This window comes from Aethalodelphis obliquidens, unplaced genomic scaffold, assembly GCF_003676395.1.
Source record: "Aethalodelphis obliquidens isolate GAN/ISIS:26980383/991018 unplaced genomic scaffold, ASM367639v1 scaffold9, whole genome shotgun sequence".
NCBI classification, from domain to species: domain Eukaryota; kingdom Metazoa; phylum Chordata; class Mammalia; order Artiodactyla; family Delphinidae; genus Aethalodelphis; species Aethalodelphis obliquidens.
This window is the reverse complement of record NW_020837953.1, coordinates 17,877,762-17,900,609: the sequence shown is the minus strand read 5'-3', so window position 1 is coordinate 17,900,609 and position 22,848 is coordinate 17,877,762. Positions and strand designations below refer to the sequence as shown.

At 41.4% G+C, this 22,848-nt stretch overlaps 1 long non-coding RNA gene across 1 annotated transcript; it reads left to right on the top strand.

Annotated features, from left to right (window-relative positions):
• The first annotated feature begins 544 nt into the window (after window positions 1-544).
• Window positions 545-15,797, top strand: LOC113621714 (uncharacterized). The gene is made up of 3 exons (XR_003433288.1): window positions 545-1,125; window positions 1,886-1,979; window positions 14,808-15,797. It is a non-coding gene; the product is annotated as an uncharacterized LOC113621714 (long non-coding RNA).
• The last annotated feature ends 7,051 nt before the right edge of the window (window positions 15,798-22,848 follow it).

Sequence of the window (22,848 nt, the reverse complement as noted above, 5' to 3'; positions counted from 1 at the left end):
GGCTAAAGGTCAGAGAAGCTGACACACGAGATCTCTTCTTCAAGCAGTGAAGTGCATAGTTCCCAAAAGCTTGCCTGGAAACCACTGCAAGTCTCAGAAACCTCCGGAAAGCTCCAGGCATCTCAATTTGCAGTGGTAAAGGGGGCAGTTCTCACGAGCTTGTGTGAAGGTTTTGTGACACTTTTGTCTGTTCCTGTGTTTGGCTGCAACCACAGCTAGAGATTAATGGCTTCTACGTTGGCTGTACCTTCCAAATCTTTTGTGAATTCTCTTATTTGGCAAATTCTAACCTGGAAGCACATAGGAAAGGGGACTCCGGGAAATGCAGTTCCCAGTCTTAGAAGGGCGTGGCTGCAGCTGAACACAGACATGCACTCACGGCAAAGGTACCGGTATATGTTTACTCTGTTGCCTCAGGGCCAAGTTAATTAACTCTGCTTTTCTCTGTCTTATATATAGTCCGCAAGAATTTTGCAGAGTATCACGCTGTTCACTATATTAGTGGCATTCTACTTACAGACCCATGAGCAGGAGATGTCAAGAATTCTAGATGCCCTCTGATGGGAGATAAACTTCATGAAGGTTCAGGGGTCTGCCACTTGGTGAAGTTTTCAGGGCCCCTCTTAGCCTGGAGCAGGAGTTGGCAAATTTTATCTTTAATAAATATTTTAGGCTTTGCAGGGCATAAGGTATCCGTCACCACTACTCAGTTTTGCCATTGTAGCGTGAAACCAGCCATAGACAATAGTTAAATGAATGGATGCGGCTGTGTTCCAATAAAACTTCATTTACAAAAATAGGAGGGGGATCATATTTGGTCTGTGGATAGCTGTTGGCCAACCCCCACCCTAGAGGAGACACTCCTTCTAAAGTAAAGGACAGATTGTTGCTCGTCACTCCTCTACCGCTGAGAAAGAGGCACAACACTTGGTTGTATTTTGATGGTAGCATTTACCACACTTGGGAGTATTGTTTTGACCCTTAATCAGGTGACTCAGGAGGCTTCCAGTTTTGACTACAACCCTGAGAAAAGAGGACTCTGCAGCCAATCCAGGCTGTGATGCCAGCTGTCCTGCTGCTTCAGCCATGTGACCAGCAGTTACCATGGTGCCCAAAATGTCTATGGTGAGTGAGGACACTGTGCAGAGTGTCTGGTAAGCTCTGATAGACCTTCTTGTGAAGATTTTTAGGTTTTGAAGCAGGGCTGTGACCTCTGTGGTGGAGAAACACTCTCAATTTGAGAAATATTTCCTGGCCTGCTACTGGGCTTTGGTAGAGACTGAACATTTAACCACATGACACCAAGTGACTGCTTATCATGAGCTGGTTTTACTGGATGGTTACAGATCCACTGAGTCATAAGGCTGGGTGGGCACAGCACCAGTGCATTGTCTGATGAAAGTAATCACTTAGGAGTCATGAATAAATTATAAGGACAGGTGTCTCAGACTCTCATGTCACCTACCAACGCAACTTATTCTATGGCATCAGGAAGGGGTCCCTATGACCAACTGATAGAGGATGAAAAGATTTGGGCTTGGTTCTCTGGTGGTTCAGTGTGATTTGCTGGTGCACGCTAGAAAAGGAGTGTGCTCCTGATTACAGACTCCATCGGGGTGGTCCTGAAAGACAAGAGTGAAGGGGCGTGTTCTCAATGGGTAGAGCTGAAAGTGGTACACTTGGTCATGGATTTCCTATAGAGGGAACTATGGCTCGAGATACCTACACACACGGATTCCTGGGCCATGATGAATGACTTGGCCAATTGGTCAATGGCCAAGAAGGAACAAGACTGAGAGGTTTGGGGAAGAGTTATGTGAGTGTATATTTATGGGGGTGAACATAAAGCATACAGATCTCTGTGTCTTATATTAATGTTTTCCAGGGAGCATCCACTTCAGAAGAGACCGCCACTACCACTCCACCCACTTCCCTCCACCACCCTAGCCTCTCTCCTTGGCCATCCTAGAACTTGCCAGGTGAGCCCAAAGATAATGGCCATGGTGGCATGGATGAAAGTTCTTCATGGACTCAACTACACTGAATCCTTCTCAACAAGGATGATTTAATGCTTGGCCTTCTAGCATCAGAGAATGATGCAGAGCCCTTGATACAGCATCTTTCTCCAGAGAGACGTGCCAGCTACTTGATGACTGGTTGACCACATTAGATACCTTATACCGTGATGGAGGCAGTGATTTCTTTTTGCTAGAATCGATAATTTGATAGATTTGCATTCTCTGATTGCATAACCTTCACCAGTACTATTATCTGATATCTTACAGCATGCCTGGTTTATTGTCATGGCATCTCCTACATACTGCCTCTGGTCAAGGGGCCCGTTTTATAGCAAAGGAATTAGGCAATGAACTCATCACCACATGATTCATTGGTAAATATAACCCATCACCTAGGAGTAGTCAGCCTGATATTAACAGTAGAACAGCTAAGTAAAAGTTCACCTAAGGCACCAGCTTAGGGACAGCACCTTATAGGGTTATAGTGCTGTCCTTTACATGTGCTATATGTGCTGAACCAGTGGCTGATATATGTTGCTGTGTCCTTAATAGGTAAAATATGTAGGTCCATGAACAAAGGGGTAGAAGTAGGATTGGCTCTTTCATGATCCATCCTGGTGACCTGATTATGAAATCTGTATTTACCATTCCTGCAAATATAGGGGGAAAAATGCTTCCTCCAGGGGACACAGTAAAATTTTACTTCCTCCTGGGGACCCAGGCTAAGACAAGAAGAACTTCAGAGTGGAGTGACTGGGTGAGAGGTTTTTGTTTTTAAAAAAAATGCTGTTTTAGAAAGCAACAGAAATGGTTTGAGTAACTAAGATGAAAGGGAGGGACTATTTTAAAGGAATGTAATTCAAAGGAAAAAAGCAAAGACTGAACAAGCCCAGAGAGCAGATGGGAACCAGGGAAGATCTGCTGATGTTTATAACAGCATTAATGGATGGTATTTGTGATAGTTTTACATTTCTTTTTTTTTTTTTGCGGTACGCGGGCCTCTCACTGTTGTGGCCTCTCCCGCTGCGGAGCACAGGCTCCGGACGCGCAGGCTCAGCGTCCATGGCTCACGGGCCCAGCCGCTCTGCGGCATGTGGGATCCTCCCGGACCGGGGCACGAACCCGCGTCCCCTGCATCGGCAGGCGGACTCCCAACCCCTGCGCCACCAGGGAAGCCCTGTGATAGTTTTAAAAGATGAGCACAAAGTTTTGGATACTCCTTCCTTCAAGGGGTGGAGCCTAAGCCCCTCTTGTTGAATGTGGGCTGTGCTTAGTGACTTAGTTCTAATGAATAAAATATGACAGAAATGATGGCCTGTGGCTTCTGAATCTGGGCCATAGAAAACATTGTGACTTTCACCTTCCTCCCTGTTCTGTCACTTGGTCTGGAGGAAGCCTGCAGCTGCCGTGTCTTGAGGACTATCAGGCAGCCGCATAGACAGGCCTGGGTGGTAGGGACGTGAGTCCTCCTGCCAACCGCCATGTGAGGGCACCATCTTGGAAGCGATTGCCCGGTCCCAGCCTAGCTTTCATATGACTGCAGCTTTGGCTGACATCTTGACTGCAACCCTGAGGGGGCCTGAGCCAGAACCACCAGCTAAGAACCTCTAGAGTTCATGACCTGTAGAAACCGTGGGGTAAATGTTTGTCATTTTTAGCAAGTGAGTTTTGGTGTAATTTGTTTTGCAGCAGTAGATAACAAAGACGGTATCTTTAAGGTATCTCCAGTGATTATTATTTTTTTTATTTTTTTTATTTTTGCGGTACGTGGGCCTCTCACTGTTGTGGCCTCTCCCGTTGCGGAACACAGGATCCGGACGCGCAGGCTCAGCGGCCATGGCTCACGGGCCCAGCCGCTCCGTGGCATGTGGCATCCTCCCGGACCGGGGTACAAACCCGCGTCCCCTGCATCGGCAGGCGGACTCTCAACCACTGCGCCACCAGGGAAGCCCTCCAGTGATTATTGATCTTGGCGTCAGTATTATTAGCCCCATCTGCAAAATAGTCACAGTAATTGTACCTCACTCATAGAGCTGTTTACGAGGCTATAAAGTGCTCAACATAGTGCCTAGCACAGAGTGAGAATTCAATAGATGTTACCAGTGCTAGTAGCAGTCATCATCATCATCATCTCAAGATTCAAATTCCCAGGAAGGAGAATCTGATTGACTTAGCTTGGGTTATGTGCCTTCCTCTTGGGCAAGGGAGCACAGGGCACTCTGACTGAGAGTCCTACAAGGTCTGTATTTCCTAAAAGGAAATTAAGATGCTGTTGCCAGGCAAAAAAAAGCAACACTAACTACAAAGGGTGTGTATACTTTAAGGTTCCTTATACATAAAGCCAAATTGCTTTCCAAAAAATGTTGTCTCAATATATATGCTCCTGCCAACAGCACGAGAGCATCCTCTCAGTCCACCTTTGCCAACATTGCTATTATCCCGAAGAAAAGAAGAGCCAGTTTAATGGATGAAAAATAATGATATCTCATTGCTTATGTCTACACTTCTTTACTAGTGAAGCTGAATATGTTTCCATGTTTTATTGGCCATTTGTATGTCTTGTTTGGTGAATTAAGGAACACTCATCTAAAAAGTGGGATATTGGGACTTCCCTGATGGCGCAGTGGTTGAGAATGCACCTGCCAGTGCAGGGGACATCGGTTTGAGCCCTGGTCTGGGAAGATCCCACATACTGCGGAGCAACTAAGCCCGTGCGCCACAACTACTGAGCCTGCGTGCTACAGCCACTGAAGCCCGCGCACCTAGAGCTCATGCTCCGCAACAAGAGAAGCCACCACAATGAGAAGCCCGCGCACCGCAACGAAAAGTAGCCACCGCTCACCACAGTTAGAGAAAGCCCGCGCGCAGCAACGAAGACCCAACGCAGCCATAAATAAATAAATAAATTGATTAAAAAAATAAAAGGTGGGATATAGAGTTATTTCTATTGACTTATGTGATTTATTTATGTGCTAATGGTATCAATTTTCTGACATACATTACAAGTATTTCCTCAGTGTATGTTTTTTGTTCTAATTTTGTCTATGAAGCCCTTTGCTCACGATGTTAAATTTTTAATAAGTGAGACTGATCGAGCTTTTCATTTGTTCTATTCCTGCCATGTGTCATCTTTGGGGGGGGGGTCTGATCTTGCTAGAAATCTTGGAAGGTGGGTGGTACCTATAAGTTTAGTTGAAACATGAATACCAGTCTTAACTTACCTAAGAAGGCCAGAAAGCAAAGGAGTGGTCACTATTTACCAGCCCATTTGTTATTGGCCCTCCAGAACAAAAACTTGCATGACTTTCATCTTCTGCTGGATTGCCACTGCATGGGAGTCCCCAGCTCACACACGAATTGCAGTACATTTAAGGGGACAGTATCTTAGAGGAGAAAAAGTCAAACAATCAAAACAGGAGGGTCCTCCTGAGGTGCAGCCAGTGAATGATAAAAAACGGAACCGAAACAAAAGTACCACAAGAACTCCAAAGGCAGTGCAACTAAACCTCAAAGACTTTTCAAAAGTGCAAGACATAATTTCTATGTTTGAAAACTTGGCAAATTAATTAAGAAGTATGATCAGAGCTGAGAACTGAATTAACATTCTGATTGATGTTTAAGTTAAACTACCCTTATAATCCAGAGTAAAAATACAAAGAAGTTGAAATCATGAGTGAAAAAAATGGTTGACTCAAATGATAGGACTAGGAAGCTGAACATGCTAATAATAGGAATTACAGAGGGTTAAAAAGGAAAATAGATGGAGAAGTCATAATTAAAGCACAAATAGAAAAATACAGCTTTGTCTAGTTGAATGCGGGCTTACTTGGTCATTGAAAAACCCAGACAAATTCCAGTCTTTTGGCCTATATGTGAAAAATGCACATAAGCATAAATAATTAAAAGGAAAAGATATTACAGATGAAAACCTCCTGGACCTAAAGAAAGGGGAGCCTCCAGATTGAAAGAGCTCAAATAATCCTAGGCATGATTTTTTTTTTTTTTTTTTTTTTGCGGTACGCGGACCTCTCACTGTTGTGGCCTCTCCCGTTGCGGAGCACAGGCTCCGGACGCGCAGGCTCAGCGGCCTTGGCTCACGGGCCCAGCCGCTCCGCGGCATGTGGGATCTTCCCGGACTGGGGCACGAACCCGTGTCCCCTGCATCGGCAGGCGGACTCTCAACCACTGCACCACCAGGGAAGCCCATAGGCATGAATTTGTTTAAAAAGCAAAAAGACACTAAACTTCAAGGATCAAGAGAAAATCTTATAAACTTCTCTTATAAAAAGAACAGGTTACCTACAGAAGGAAAAAGGAATCTGACCTATGTTGGATATTTCATTTACAACAATGAAAGAGAAAAGATAGTTGAATAATGTCTATAGACTATTGAGGGAAACAGGCTGTACAATTAAATAATCCTAAATCCAGCAAGGACAGAATTCATGTGACAGCACAAAAGGAAAACATTTTCTTTTCTTTTTTAAAAAATTTGTTTTCCTTCATATATATATTTATACAACTTGAAAATGTTATACTCCATTTATGGTTATTACAAAATATTGGCTATATTCCCCGTGTGGTACAATATATCCTTGTAGCTTATCTTAGGCCCAATAGTTTGTACCTCTTAATCCCCCATCCCTATACTTGCTGTCCCCCCTCTCCCCACTGGTAACCACTAGTTTGTTCTCTATACCTGTGGGTTTGTCTCAAAGGAAAACATTTTCAAACATATGAGGATTCAGAAAAACTACCACAAATGGACGCAACACAAGGAAAATATTTCACCAAATTGAAGATTGAATTGAAATAGAGAGTCTCAAGACATAGAAAGGAAATAGTCCAGGAGACAGTGGTGAGCAGTGACTCTGATGATACACATAATTAAAATTAAATGGATGATAATAACATGCCTGGGATCTCTAGTATTAAGTGAGGAGGGTTCTTGAAACAGAAGAAACACATGATTAGGCAAAACCTAAAACTAGACTGTAGTCTTAGAAATTATCCTGCTCTTTGTGATTCTGTTTATGATTAGATAAGAATTAGTATAAAACATGTATTGCCACAGACAAGCACGAATGTGGGCTGGCAAGAACTGAAATAAAAGCACACTGTCTTGTTATTAAAGTCAAATGAAGAACAACCAGACAGAAAACGGGAGAAAAAGAGGACATAACACAATTAACCAACTAGATCTAACAACATACACAGCACACTCTACCCATCGACAGCAATATACACATTCTTCTCAAGTGCACGTGGGACATTTTCCAAGATGGAGCCTATGTTAGGCTCAGATGAAGTCTCGGTGAATTTAAAAAGATAGAAATCATACAAAGTATCTTCTCTGAGCACTGACAGGATGAAGTTAGAAATCAATAACAGAAGTAAAACTGGAAAGTTGTTAAATTTGTGGAAATTAACAGACTCAGATAATCAATGGATCAAAGAGGAAATCACAAGGGAAATTAGAAAATACTTGAGATGAATGAAAACAAAAGCACAACATATCAAACCTTATCAATTATACCTTAATTAAAAAAATTAAGATAAAAAACTTAGATGTGGTGAAAGCAGTGCTAAGGGGGAAATTTGTAGCTATAAATGTTTACAGTAAAAAAAGAGAAAGATCTCAAATGAACAACCTAATTTTACAACTTAAGGAATTAGAAAAAGAGCAAACTAAAGCTAAAGCTAGTGGGAGGAAGGGAATAATAAAGATTAGAGCAGAGTTAAATGAAATAGAGAACAACAACAAAAACTGAAGATCAATGAAACCAAAAGTTGGTTCTGTGACAAGATCAACAAAGTTGGCAAACCTTTAGCTAGATGGACTAAGATGCAACAGAGACTCAAATTACTAAGGTCAGAAATGAAAGTGGGAACATTACAACCAATTCTACAGAAATAATAAAGATGATGAAAGAGTGAGTGAGAGAGAGAGAGAGAGGGAGTAAACAAGTGTAACACTGGAAATGTTTGTATAAACAGTTTGACCCCTAAAAGTTAACTAATCTTAGATTACTTGTGTCAGTATTTAGTATAAAATGTTTAAGAATGTAATACAACCTTGGAATTCTCCTACTAAAAGAGGGCATTCCTCTAGTCATTAGAAATATACCTAAAATCAAGGTATCTGCAAATAAGAGTGCTCTGGGTTTGGTTTTTGCTAAAACTGGAACTAAAAAAGTTTTTCTCTTCACTTTAAATCTTGATATAATTTCAGACTTACAGAAAAGTTCTGATAGAGTGGAAACACTAATACAAAGAGCCATTGTTAACACTTTGATATTTCTCTGTGTGTATAATTGTTTTGAATTTTCAAGAGTAAGTTGTAGACACAATATTTACTCCTAAATATTTCAATGTATATATCCCCCAAACAAGAGCATTTTCTTAATAGCTTCAGTCTAATGATCAAAACCAGGAAACTAACATTGACAATACTATTTTCTTTTCTTTTTTCACTTCCCTTCCCACATTTATTTTTTTTAAGTATAGTTGATTTACAATGTTGTGTTAATTTCTGTTGTACAGCAAAGTGATTCAGTTTATATATAAATATATAAATATATGTATGTATACATACACACACACATTCTTTTCCATATTCTTTTCCATTATGGTTTAATCACAGGATATTTAATATAGCTCCCTGTGCTATACAATAGGACCTTGTTGTTTATCCATTCTATATATAATAGTTAGCAGCTACTAATCCCAAACTCCCAATCCTTTCTTCCCCCCATCCCCCTTGGCAACCACAAGTCTGTTTTCTATGTCTGTGAGTCTGTTTCTCTTTCATAGATAAGTTCATTTGTGTCATATTTTAGATTCCACATATAAGTGATATCATATGGCATTTGTCTTTGTCTGACTTACTTCACTTAGTATAATAATCTCTAGGTCCATCCATGTTGCTGCAAATGGCATTATTTCATTCTTTTTTATGGCTAAGTAGTAGTCCATTGTATATACATACCACATGCTCTTTACCATTCATCTGTCGATGGACATTTAGGTTGTTTCATGTCTTGGCAATTGTAAATAGTGCTGCTATAAACATAGAGGTGCATGTATCTTTTTGAATTATAGTTTTGTTTGGATATATGCCCAGGAATGGGATTGCTGGATCATATGGCAACTCTATTTTTAGTTTTTTGAGGAACCTTCATACTGTTTTCTATAGTGGCTACATCAATTTACATTCCCACCAACAGTGTAGGAGGATTCCTTTTTCTCCACACCTTCCCCAGGATTTGTTATTTGTAGACTTTTGAATGATGGCCATTCTGACTAGTGTGAGGTGATACCTCACTGTAGTTTTGATTTGCATTTCTCTACTACTTAGCAATGTTGAGCATCTTTTCATGTGCCTATTGGTCATCTGTATATCTTCTTTGGAGAAATATCGATTTAGGTCTTCTGCTCATTTTTTGACTGGTTGTCTGTTTTTTGTTATTGAGTTATATGAGCTGTTTGTATATTTTGGAAATTAAGCCTCTGTCGGTTGCATCATTTGCAAATATTTTCTCCCAATCCATAGGTTGTCTTTTCATTTTATTTATGGTTTCCTTTGCTGTACAAAAGCTTGTGAGTTTGATTGGGTCCCATTTGTTTATTTTTGCTTTTATTTCTATTGCCTTGAGACACTGACCTAAGAAAACATTGGCATGATTTATGTCAGAGAATGTTTTGCCTATGTTATCTTCTAGGCATTTTATGGTGTCCTGTCTTATATTTAAGTCATTAAGCCATTTAAGTTTAGTTTTGTGTATGGTGTGAGGGTGTGTTCTAACGACATTGATTTACACGCGGCCTTCCAACTTTCCCAACACCGCTTGCTGAAGAGATGACACAATACTATTTTCTAGTCTACAGACCTTATTCAGATTTGCCAATTGTTCCAATAGAGTCCTTTATAGCAAAAGAAAAGTTTTGATCAGGCATTGATTCCAGCTGCCCTGTTTCTTTAGTCTCCTTTAATCAAGAAAAGTTCCTCGGTCTTTTTTCTTCATGACATGGACATTTTGAAGGAAATATATTACTTTCTTATTGCTGCTGTAACAAATTATCACAAACCTAGTGGCTTAAAATGACACAAATTTATTATCTTACAGTTCTGGAGGTGAGAAGTCTCACAAGCCTACGTCAAGGTGTTCACAGGGCTATATTCCATCTGAAGGCGCTAGAGGGTAATCCATTTGCTTGCCTTTTCTAGCTTCTAGAAGCTGCCTGCATTCCTTGGCCCATGGCTCTGTTCCTCCACTTTCAAAGCCAGCAATGTTGGCTGAGACCTTCGTATGCTGCCATTTCTCTGGGTCTCTCTCTTCTGCCTTCTTCCACTCGTGAGGACCCTTGTGATTAGATTAGACAGACGTGGCTAATCCAGGATACTCTCCCTATCTCAAAGTCAGCTGATTAGCAATCTTAATTCATCTGCAAACATAATTCTCTTTGCCAGGTAACCTAACATATTCACAGGTTCTGAGAATTAGTATGTGGCTATCTTTTGGCTACCACAATAGGCCAGTTACTTTTAAGAATGGCCCTTAATTTTCATTTGTCTGATGTTTCCTTATGGTTAGATTCAGGTTATGCACTTTTGGAAGAAATGCCACAGATGTACAATTGACCTTTTATCTGGAAACCTTGATGAACTTGTACTGGTTTTAGTCTTGATTATTTGGATGTTCTGTGTATGTTCATATCATCTGTGAATAGTAACACTATATATAATATTTTCCCTTCTAATTTCTTCCTTCCTTGCTCCTTCCCTCCCTCCCTCCTTCCCTCCCTCCCTTCCTTCCTTCGTTCTTTCTCTTTCCTCCCTCCCTCCCTTCCTTCCTTCACTGCTCGGGATCTTAGTTCCCTCACCAGGGATTGAACCAGGGCCGTCGGCAGTGAGAGCGCAGAGTCCCAACCACTGGACGGCCAGGGAATTCCTCCCTTCCAATTTCTATACCTATTATTTTTCTTATCGTAACGACCAAGACCTCCAGGACTATGTTAAACAGTAACTGGGATCACTGGCCTTCTTTCCTTCTTCTTGCTCTTACAGGGAATACATCTAAAATTCTATGCTAAGTGTAATGTTTGCTGTAGGTTTTTCATGTATAGCCCTTATCTAAATTAAGAAAAGTCCCTTCCTTTCTTCTTTTTAATTTTTTAATATTTTTTATTTATTTAAAAAAATTTTGGCTGTGTTGGGTCTTCATTTCTGCGCGTGGGCTTTCTCTAGTTGCGGTGAGCGGGGGCTACTCTTCCTTGCGGAGCACAGGCTCTAGGTGTGCGGTCTTCAGTAGTTGCTGCATGCAGGCTCAGTAGTTGCGGTGCACGGGCTTAGTTGCTCCGTGGCATGTGGGATCTTCCCGGACCAGGGATTGAACCCATGTCTCCTGTCCCCTGTCAACCAATAATAGCATGACAGGAACTATCAGAAAAAACTTGTGCTCTCAATTAGAGCAGAAAACCTGATAATTTATAATCTTGTTTCTGTCTCCCTCTCCAAACTTATTTTCCACTACATTGTCACAGAAACCTTTGCTCTAGTCATACTATTTGTTGTTCTCTGAAGACATGATGCTCTCTCTTTACTCTGTGCCTTTGCACATGCTGTTCCCTGTGTCTGGAATGCCTTTCCACTAGTTTTCTGCTTTTTACTCCACATTCAGTGCAAGCATTCTTTCTTTCTCTCTTTCTTTCTTTTAGTCACACCATGCGGCATGTGGGATCTTAGTTCCCCCGACGAGGGATCAAACTCCTGCCTCCTGCAGTGGAAGCGTGGAATCTTAACCACTGGACCGCCAGTGAATTCCCTCTTTCTTTTTTAGATTGAAATATAATTGACATACAACATTATATTAGTTTCAGGTGTACAACATAGTGATTTGACATTTACATACATTATGAGATCATCACCGTGATAAATCTAGTTAAGATGTCATCATTTAAAGTTATTACCATATTTTTGGCCATATTTCTGGCCATATTTCCTATTCTGTATATTACAGCTTCATGACTTATTTATTTATAAATGGAAGTTTGTGTCCCCTAATCCCCTTCACCTATCCCCCATCCTCCCCCACCCAGCGCCATCATTCTTGACTCTTGAAATCATATAAACTATTTCCAAATCTTGCCCAAGGTGGGTGTTCTTCTGTGCATCTAAGGTACTCTATGCTCACTCTTATCTCAGAAATTATTATATGTGTTAAATTTAAATGTGGTGCAGATACTCAAATTCTGTTTAAATCAGAAATCTCCTAGCGTCATTTTTTTTTTACCTGTGTATGTATTCAATATGAGAAGAGGAAAATGCCATTGATCCTCTACCAGCTTAACAAAATAAAGTTACAAGTATTTATACCTTCCATAAAATAGAGATGCCAACAATTATTAAAGAAGACATCTGTATGGTCAGGCCATTCAAAATGGCTGTTCTCTTGCTCTCTCTACATCCTCTGCTTGATCAGTCCCTGTTTCACTCACATGACTATCCAATCCTCTTAATTATGGGGCTTAACCAGTAACTGCCTATGTGCTTGCCTCCTGCCTCAGCTGCTGGTTTCCCTGGTAACTGATGAGCCAAACGGACATCAGTTCCCCTATAAATGGTAGCCTCCTTCTCCCCACCCCCCAGTAGTGAAGATTGATGCCATGTCCTGCCTGCTATCTGCTGTACATGGTGAGGTGTCACTCCGGGACCTTGCTTCAGACCTGTAAGGTCTCCTATCCAATAAAACCATTGATGACTCTGTCATTGTATCTGGGCTCTTCCTTCAGTCTTGCGGCTGGGCAACTACAAGGCTTGCAGGCCTGTGGGGTGCAGCCCAACAACAGTCAATCATTAAAGGTCTTTTTGGGATTAAAGATTACTTTCATTGGCTATACCAGCAATCTCAGGAGCCCTGATGTTTTAAAGGGCTACCTTGTTAGTAGCCCTTTGCAAGAACAATTATATGAAGCAGAGTAGTTTCTGCTTATCTACAGCTGGGAAGAAGGAAGGATCATTTCTTTTTGCCTAGCTAAGAGTTCTTCCACTAGCAGTTAGAAGAAACTACAGTTTAAAAGGTCGCAGAAAGGGAGACACGGGTTTGGGAAGGTGGTGTAGGAGAAGCAGCACTTTAGCTAGGTCTTGAAAGGTGAAGAGAAGAAGGAGAGAACTTCCTTGGGATAGGGAATGGCAAGAGCAAGGATTGTTTGCCATGGGTGGGGTTTGGTGAAACTAGCTTGAAGAAGGATTATGTTGGTAATTGGGAAGTAAGTACTGTTGAGGAGATGGGCTGAGAAAGATTAGGATGGACCCTTGAAAGCTAAGCAAAGGGAGTTTGGATTTTTAAAAAATTAATTAATTAATTAACATCAGAGAGGATCTGAGGGATATCAAAGCGTGCGAGCTTTCTCTAGTTGCAGCGAGTGGAGGTTGCTCTTGATTGTGGTGTGCAGGCTTCTCACTGCAGTGGCTTCTCTTGTTGCGGAGCACGGGCTTTCTGCACGCAGGCTTCAGTAGTTGTGGCTCACGGCTCTAGAGCTCAGGCTCAGTAGCTGTAGCGCATGAGTTTAGTTGCTCCGCGGTATGTAGGATCCTACCGGACCAGGGATTGAATCCGTGTCCCCTGCCTTGGCAGGCGGATTCTTCACCACTGCGCCACAAGGGAAGTCCTGGGAGTTTGAATTTAATGTGATAGTAAACAAGGAGTCATTTGAAATTTCAAGCAGAGCACTATTTTGACAAAAGCAAAGCTTTAGCAAGATTAATTTGATAACTGTAGGATGAGTCAAGCCTCAGTATCTCATCCCTTTGCCTTTAACCTCTTCCTTCCCAAACCCGACCCTAATTTTTTAGGGCAGTGGTTCTCAAGTATTCTAGGGACATGGACCCCATTGAGAGTATGATGAAAATCTAGGACCTATTCCTCAGAAAAACACCAACTCCAGATTTTTCACAGATTCCCTGAAACCCATCCATGGATTCCAGGATAGTTTCCAATCTTAACAGCTAATGGATTTTAGCAATATTGAAATGGCTACTATATTTTGAATGTTAACTATTGACTAGGCTATGCGTTTGTTTTGTGAGTGGATTGCAGTCATAGATCAATATAATTTTTAATCTTGCCTTCTTATTTAATGTGTCATAACCATTTTCCATGTTATTGCATAGTCTTTTAAAATTTTAGTCACTGTTTAACATTCCACTGAATGGCTATTTCCTTATAGTTGTTCATCTATGTGGCTTTTAACTTATTATAGACCGGAGGGACATCACACATCATTGTGCAAATAACTTTTCCATTATTTTGGATTAGTATTACAGGATAAATTCCTAGGAGAGGTCAAAGTATTTAAACATTTTATTTGACAGTTAGTACCAAATTGCTTTCCAAAAGAAAGGGCCAATTTAGCCTCTCACTCATTAGGAAAATGTAATTGTTATTGTTATTATCATTTGCTTTTCTTTGATTGACACTGTTAATATTTTTTCCATACTTTTATTTACTAATTTGCTGTATTTTATTAGAAATTGTTCATGTAAAGGTTAATTGGAAAAATGAAAACGTCCATTTCATTAGAAAAGTCTCAGTTGATAATGGTATCTTTAGAAAACAATAAAGCCCCTTTCTAAATGCAGGTGAAGTCAATATCTCCTTCTAGAGAAAGGGTATATATGATGTTGGTAAAGAACTTTCCTGGGTCAGGATCAGGATATGTGAATTTGTATTTGTTCTTTTAGATGCTGGAGTGGCTTTTAATATGATTGTATCATCTATCCATTTTCAGAACCTTATGTAAAAGACTGCTTTCACGTGACTGTATCAGAGAAAGGAGGGCATCTCCAAATACAGAAGGTGGAAAAATGAAGATTTGACCGAACTTCCCCAACTGGCACAGGGAAGGATTTGCTTAGAGCAAGCATTGGCTGTTTCCAGCCAGTTGTAAAACAGTAAACAGCTCATATGATCATAAATGGGCATGTCCCAGAAATTCATAGCGATATTTTATTTCCCCATCAAGACCAGGAAATTCAGCCTCTGAATTTTTCAGTCTGAAAAAGATATAACCAATCACATTCCAGAGTGGGAAAGTGGGGATTTTTTTCTTTTGAAAGTTTTTCAAAATCAAGGTTTCTAGCTATGAGTTTTTGTGCAAACAACCCAATTTCTCTTTGCCTTAGTTTCCTTATTGTAAAATGAAGATGACAATAGCCCCTGCCTCATAGGGTTGTTGTGAGAATTAATATGCCTAAGATACTTAGAACAGTCCCTGGCACCATGCAAGCATTAGCTATTATTAACACTATTATTGTAACTATTGGGTCAGAATTAAAATTACATTAGAATTAGAATTTTAATATTCTTTATAAATTCTGCTAGTGTTTACCTTTTGAAAAAATCTAGAAAATTATACACTTAAAAATAAATATTAAGAAAAAACTTGATATAGGAGGGTGAGGAAAATCATATTGTCCATATTATAGTCAGAGAAAGGCTGCTCATTGGGAGATGTGTGCATACTGCATGGCAAGTTGACTGAGTCTTGTGTTACAGTGATTTTTATTTTGTATTGTGCCAAGCCAACTGGGAAACATGTAAAGAGGGATTTTTTATAATAATATCAAAATACATAGGAATAACTCTAACTAAAAAGAATCAGTATTAGTTGATGAGTTTCTTGACACAGAGTTTTTGCTTTGAGGCTGTATTTATGCAATTGTGATCATATGCCCCCAGAGGGCTTTTGTCAATGACTTCCGGATACAGATAGGATAAAATCTTTGTGTCTTCACAGTCTGACCCTGCTCATGTCTAGCCCTGCGGAGAGTGGTCAAGGAAGTGAGTGATGGTAACTGAAGCAGAGAAGGTAAGCAGGCTTCAGATAGTAGAGGGTCTTGTGTAGCACTAGGAAGTTTGGATTTTATCCTGAGGGCAGTAGAATCCATAGAAGGATTTTTAAGTAGGGAGTGACAATCAGATTCTAGAAAAATCACATTGGTAATAGTGTGGAATGTTAGGTAGATAAGTAAATGTGGATACAGGGAGGCCAATGAGAAGGCTGTTTCAGTAGTCCAGGGGAGAAGTTAGTTATAAATCTGTAGATATCATTTATGGTCAAGTATTATCAAAATATTTTGTGAACATTATCTTGTTTAATGCTCTTAATGGTCTTGTGAGATTAGTGTTATCTTTGTTTTATGTATTGCAAAATTGAGGTGTAAATCAGGTAAGCAATTTGCTCAAGGCCACACACAGACGGATTCAGAAGCTGGGTTTCTAACTGTGGTGCATCCAATTTCAAAGCCCATGAGCTTGACCAGTAAGCTACACTATTATTCTACTGACATGAATTATAATAGGGGCAATTCAGAAAGAAAGAGGCAACTAAATGTAAGAGATACTAAGGAGGAAGCATCAGCAAGACCTGGTGATTGACGAGATATAGAATCTGAAGGGAAGGGAGGAGCTGAAGTTGACATATAGGAAATGGGGCAGGGCAGAGGTGGGAACCCCATTCCTAATTGTTTCTATGTGGAGGAACTTTTAAAGGGACCTCCTGACCTCTCTGTGCTTCCTCATTCTTCTTTCCTTCAAGGAGAGGAAAAGTGGCTTAGCTGGTAAGTTTGGAAAAAGCTGAGCTACTTGGTTAAGTTCCTTCCTCTTTTTTCTTTGGGAATGGTCTACTCTTCCCTGTCTTAAGTTTTATTGGGTTGGTCACCAAGTGGGAGGCCTGAAGAACCCAGAGCTGTCTTTGACTGCTTGGGTGTATCCGTTCAGATTAATTTCACTGCAGGTAGCAGAAATCCAAAACACCATAGCTTAAATGGATTAGAATTTTTATTTTTTTACATAATGTCCAGAGGTAGGCAGACCAAGGACAGTGGACTTGATGGCTTTGTGCCCTCAAAGTCCTTGAGGACCGAGTTGCCTCCTGCTTATTGCTCAGTCATACCTAGAGTACAGGGTGCTCTGAGGATGTAAAACTAATATATTCTTGCCATCACATCTGTGTTCCAGGCAGCAGGATGGGGGAAGGGAGGAAGGAGAGAAGAAGGCACAAAAGGCAAAATTTAGGGAGGTTTTCCTTGAAGCTGCCTTGTAGACCTTCAGTTTATATCTTATTGGTCTGTATACCTCGCTACAGGGAAAACTAGGAATTATAGTCTTTACTCCAAGAAGCCATTTCCTCAGCCCAAAACTGAACGTGAAAGGCAGAATAGAGAATAATCAGCAGCCTCTGCAGCAGTGGGTGTGAGTTTGCCTAATTCAGGGATGAACTTAACGAGCTCATTTTCCCCAGGTCTGAACCCTGTCCTCCAAAGTAGCATTTAAAAAAACTTTTTAAAAAAATTTATTTATTTTCTTTATTTTTATTTTCGGTTGCATGGGTCTTCACTGCTGCACATGGGTTTTCTCTAGTTGAGGTGAGCGAGGGCTACTCTTCGTTGTGGTGCACGGGCTTCTCATTTTGGTGGCTTCTCTTGTTGCAGAGCACAGGCTCGAGGCACGTGGGCTTCAGTAGTTGCGGTACGTGGGTTCAGTAGTTGTGGCTCCTGGGGTCTAGAGCGCAGGCTCAGTAATTGTGGCACATGCGCTTAGTTGCTCCGAGGCATGTGGGATCTTCCTGGACCAGGGCTCGAACCCGTGTCCCTGTATTGACAGGCGGATTCTTAACCACTGCACCACCAGGGAAGCCCCAAACTAACATTTATCAGTAAAAAAGCTGACGTTTATCTCCATCTCTCTTACTCCTGTATCTATTTCTCAGTATTCCAAGCCTGTTCACTAGATGTTGGTGTTTGAAGTAAGACTCCCTTTTGCCCCCTAAAATCAGCTTTATATTCAATTTTCCCCATTAGATAAACAATTTTGCCAATTAGATAAACCATCTCCCTCCTTTTGAGGAGGAGTCGGTAGGGGGTTAAGAGACGGGCATAAGTGACCTTCCTGTTGCCCACCCCTTCCCACCCGCAAGGAGTGGAGCACAAATTTCCTGTGGAAACATTAGGTTATGGCATCCCTGTCCCCTCTCCCCACCCCAACTAATACTATTGGTGACAGTTGCTTGGTCAACCTATAATATCAGGGACACCTGAATTCATAAGTTTTTTCACAACTAAAGCCTTCATAGTATGCTTTTCTTTATGCCCCTAAATATAACTTAAAAATAACAAACCTACTGTAATTTATTGGGGTCTTTTATTTTATTTTTTTTGTGGTACACGGGCCTCTCACTGTTGTGGCCTCTCCCGTTGCAGAGCACAGGCTCCAGATGCGCAGGCCCAGTGGCCATGGCTCACGGGCCCAGCTGCTCCGCGGCATGTGGGATCCTCCCGGACTGGGGCACGAACCTGTGTCCCCTGCATCGGCAGGCAGACTCTCAACCACTGCACCACCAGGGAAGCCCTATTGGGACCTTTTAAATAGAGCTCATAGTCTTCATGTTTTTCTTCCTTGCCCCCCTCTCATTCTGATTTTGATATCCCTCAGATCCTCTCTGATATTAAAGCTTGTCTGACTACCTGCTTCTTGGGACAGTGTTTAGCTACTCTTATTTCTGCTGGCTTCCTATGAGATTTTGCTTTCTAAAAAGTCTCTTAGAGGGAATTCCCTGACGGTCCAGTGGTCAGGGCTCCGCACTTCCATTGCTGTGGCCTGTGTTAGATCCCTGGTTGGGGAACTAAGATCCCGTAAGCCACGTGGCCCGGCCAAACACAAAAAGGTCTTTTACATATTTCTGTAAGTCATCATTGAAGGGAGTTGAACTTCCTTAAACTTACTGATTGATAGTTATATGAGTTGTAGGCTTTTGAGATTGGCTGTTTCTGAAACATTTCTCCCATTTTAATTCTGCCCTGTTGGTCTCTCTTTCCAGGTTCTTTTAGGGGGAACTATCCTCTAGAGCCTGAGGGTGAAGAGAGGGAATTGTTGCCCTATATCTGTCTACTGAATGATGAGTGCAGAATCCTGGGTGACCATGGTCCTGAGCTCTTAAGGCCAGGCCCACCAGGAATAAGAGAAACTACCAATGATGACATTAGAAGAGACCTCAAATTGGAAACATGAATCCATCCTGCAAGGGCATGGCCTCAGCCCTGAGATTTCTTACCAGTCTGGTAAACAGTTCCACTATCAGGAGAGAGAAGGACTCCAGGAAGCTCTCAGCCAGCTCCCAGAAGCTCTGCCCTCAGTGGCTAAGGCCAGAAATGCGCATGAGAGAACAGCTATTTACTGTGCTGCCAGAGGCAATTCACAGCTGGGTACAGGAACATTGTCCAGAAGGTGGTGAATAAGTGGTGACAGTGGTGGAGGATGTGTCTCAGGGGAGTGGTAGGAAGATGGCCATTAGTGGTAGGAGAGTGAGTTCTTCACAGACTGGAGTTAGGGTTTTGGAAGTCCAGCCTGGGGTCAGTACAACTGGTATCAGTAATATATGTTTCTCTATGAAGGTAAAACGTCAGCATTGTATTCATTCAAATTTTTGAGTGCCACCCTGAGCTAGCCGTTAGGGATGTAAAGATAATCAAAAGACATGCCCCATACCCATGTGAAATTTATGGTGCAGGAGGAGATACAGTCATTAAACAATTTCACAAGTAAGTAAGGATGGTTTGATTATGAAGAACAAGTACAGAGTGCTATGAGAGCTTATACTGTTGGGTTTTGAGGGAGCTCAAAAAGCAACACCTCACTTCTCCCCACCTGAGTTTCGAAGCAAGACACACAGGAGTCAGGCAGATAAGTATCAAAATGTCAGTTCCTTTACTGACCAACTAACTGACTTGCTAATACAAGCTGGTTTTACCACTTTAGGAAAAGGCTTTTCTACATGAAGTTGAGGTTGAGACTTGAAAGATAAGTAGGCATTAGCCAGGCATACGGGAAGGGGATAGATGGCAGTGGAAACAGCCTTGAGATGGGAAGAAGGATAGTGTGTTCAAGGAACTAAAAGAATGCTGGTATGGTTGAAGTATAGGGAAGGAGGGAGAAAATGGTTTGAGATGAAGGTAGAGGTAGTCTGGAGCTAAATTATATTTTATCCTAAGTGTAACTACAAGATAATGAAGGTTTTAAGCAAAGAAGTGACATTCAGTTTTGTGTTTTAAGAAGATCGGTTTGTTATGTGGAAAATAGATTGCAGTGGAGCAAGAATGGATACAGGGAGACCAGTTAGGAGGTTATTACAGTGGCACAGCGGAGAGATGACAATGACTCAAACGAGGTTGGCTGCAGTGGACTCACTAGAACTTGGTGATTAATGGGATTTGCAGGGGGCAGGGGTGTGGATTAAGGATGCTTCTTAGATATCCAACTTGAGTACCATCTACCAAGAGCAAAAAGACTAGAGGGAGAGGTAGATTTGATGGAAACATGTCAGTTGTTTTAAAAAATTAATTAATTAGTTAATTATTTGGTTACACTGGGTCTTAGCTGCAGCAGGCGGCCTCCTTAGTTGTGGCTTGTGGGCTCCTTATTTGTGGCTCGCCTGCTCCTTAGTTGTGGCATGCAAACTCTTAGTTGCAGCATGCATGTTGGATCTAGTTCCCTGACAAGGGATCGAACCTGGGCCCCCTGCATTGGGACCTCGGAGTCTTAACCACTGCGCCACCAGTGAAGTCCCAATGTCAGTTTTTGATATGTTAAGGGCCTATGAGGCACTTGAATGGGAGGTCAAACAGTTGGATTTTGTTTTTGAAGCTGAAGAAGAAAGGTCTGGGCTGGTGAAGATTGGGAAGTTATAATAACTAAAGTAATAATAATTAAAGCTATAGCAGTGATGGGATTGCTCAGACAGAGAGTGTAGAGAGAGATGAGAAGACAACCTGGGGATGGAGATCCCCAGGAGCTCCAGCATCTAAAGGTCCAGTTGGATCAGGAAGAGCTGGCAAAGGAGCCTGAGGAGTAGCAGTATTTGACATGGAGAGTCTTGTCTTGGGCTCTGTCAGTCTATAGAAGGAGGACCTCATAAGGTCTGGTGCCTCAGGCACAGCAGACCCAGCCTCCATTGTGGGAGTCCAGTGCTGGAGCAGTCCTCCTCGCCTCTATTGCTCTGCCAGCTCCGCAGGCATCAGCCTCCCTACGAGAATGAAGGACCACCACAGGAAGGCAGCTGTACTTGTTATGTCCAGGTCTCAGGAGAGCTAGAATCCTCTTGCCCCTCTAACATCCTTTTGTGACTTGGTCCTTCCCTTCTTTTCTGTTCTTCCCAGGAATTCCTACCTGGGCTGATGGGGCCCCCTGAATTTTTAAATTGTCCTTACTACCATTTCCACTATCCTTATTTCCCCTGTGCCTTAAACACCCACCACATGTGTGGATAGCAGATACTTGGTTACATTCAATCTCCCCTGGGTTCTACTCACAAGGTCTAAGTCCTTTTTAAAAATAATGTTACTTGTTTGCCTTTGCATTCATGTAAATCTCACCTTTAATTTATTGCAGATAACCTGTTTTTAAAAGGAAGGTTTCTATGTCTTTTTTGTTTATTGTGCAAACAATAAGGTTTGCTTTCTTTAATTTCTCCTCTACGGGTAGAGAGCCCTCCTCTATTCTCCTAAAATGCTGACCTGAAATGTCTTAGTTAAGGTCACAGGAGACTTTTCTCCAGAATTTGTTTTTTAAAAGTGGCTGATCCTGATTATGTCAGGCCTTATACTAGTGAAATAACTTAAGAACCAAGTTATTTGAAGGGTAAGGGTGGATGGGCTGGGATGTGTCCTGATACAAGTCAAAGTCTGTGAAAGGGACCGAATTGCTTATTCAGCTTTGTATCCACAAAATTAAATCCAGTGACCTAACTCTTAATAAATGTTTGAAGGATGGATGGATACATGGACGCATGGATGGATGGATGGACAGATGGTTAAATACATGGCCTCTGCTAGAATAAGAGATGTGTATGGAATAGAAACCCCAAAATCTCTGAAGAAATTAAAAAAGAGATATGAACTTAACTTCCTCTTGAGCTCTGCTTGTTTTACCTGATAAGATCTGCCTCTCATCTATGACCTGGCATGATCAAACTCTGGCCCTAAAAAAAGCAAAGGAGGACAGGAAAGAAGTGAGAAGAGGGACCACAGCAAGACACATGGTAAGGAATCTATCCCCTGACGTGCTGGTGCACAGGAGTGATACATGTTAAAAATCTAAGAACTCTTTCAATACCTATTCAACAAAAATTCAATATGAAGGATTAATCTCCAAAATATACAAACAGCTCATGCAGCTCAATATCAAAAAAACAAACAAGCCAATCCAAAAATGGGCAGAAGACCTAAGCAGACATTTCTCCAAAGAAGATATACAGACTGCCAACAAACACATGAAAGGATGCTGAACATCACTAATCATTAGAGAAATGCAAATCAAAACTACAATGAGGTATCACCTCACACCAGTCAGAATGGCCATCATGAAAAAATCTACAAACAATAAATGCTGGAGAGGGTGTGGAGAAAAGGGAACCCTCTTGCACTGTTGGTGGGAATGTAAATTGGTATAGCCACTATGGAGAACAGTATGGAGGTTCCTTAAAAAATTACGAATAGAACTACCATATGACACAGCAATCCCACTACTGGGCATATACCCTGAGAAAACCATAATTCAAAAAGAGTCATGTGCCCCAATGTTCATTGCAGCTCTATTTACAATAACCAGGACATGGAAGCAACCTAATTGTCCATCGACAGATGAATGGATAAAGAAGATGTGGCACATATATACAATGGAATATTACTCAGCCATAAAAAGAAATGAAATTGAGTTATTTGTAGTGAGGTGGATGGACCTAGAGTCTGTCATACAGAGTGAAGTAAGTCAGAAAG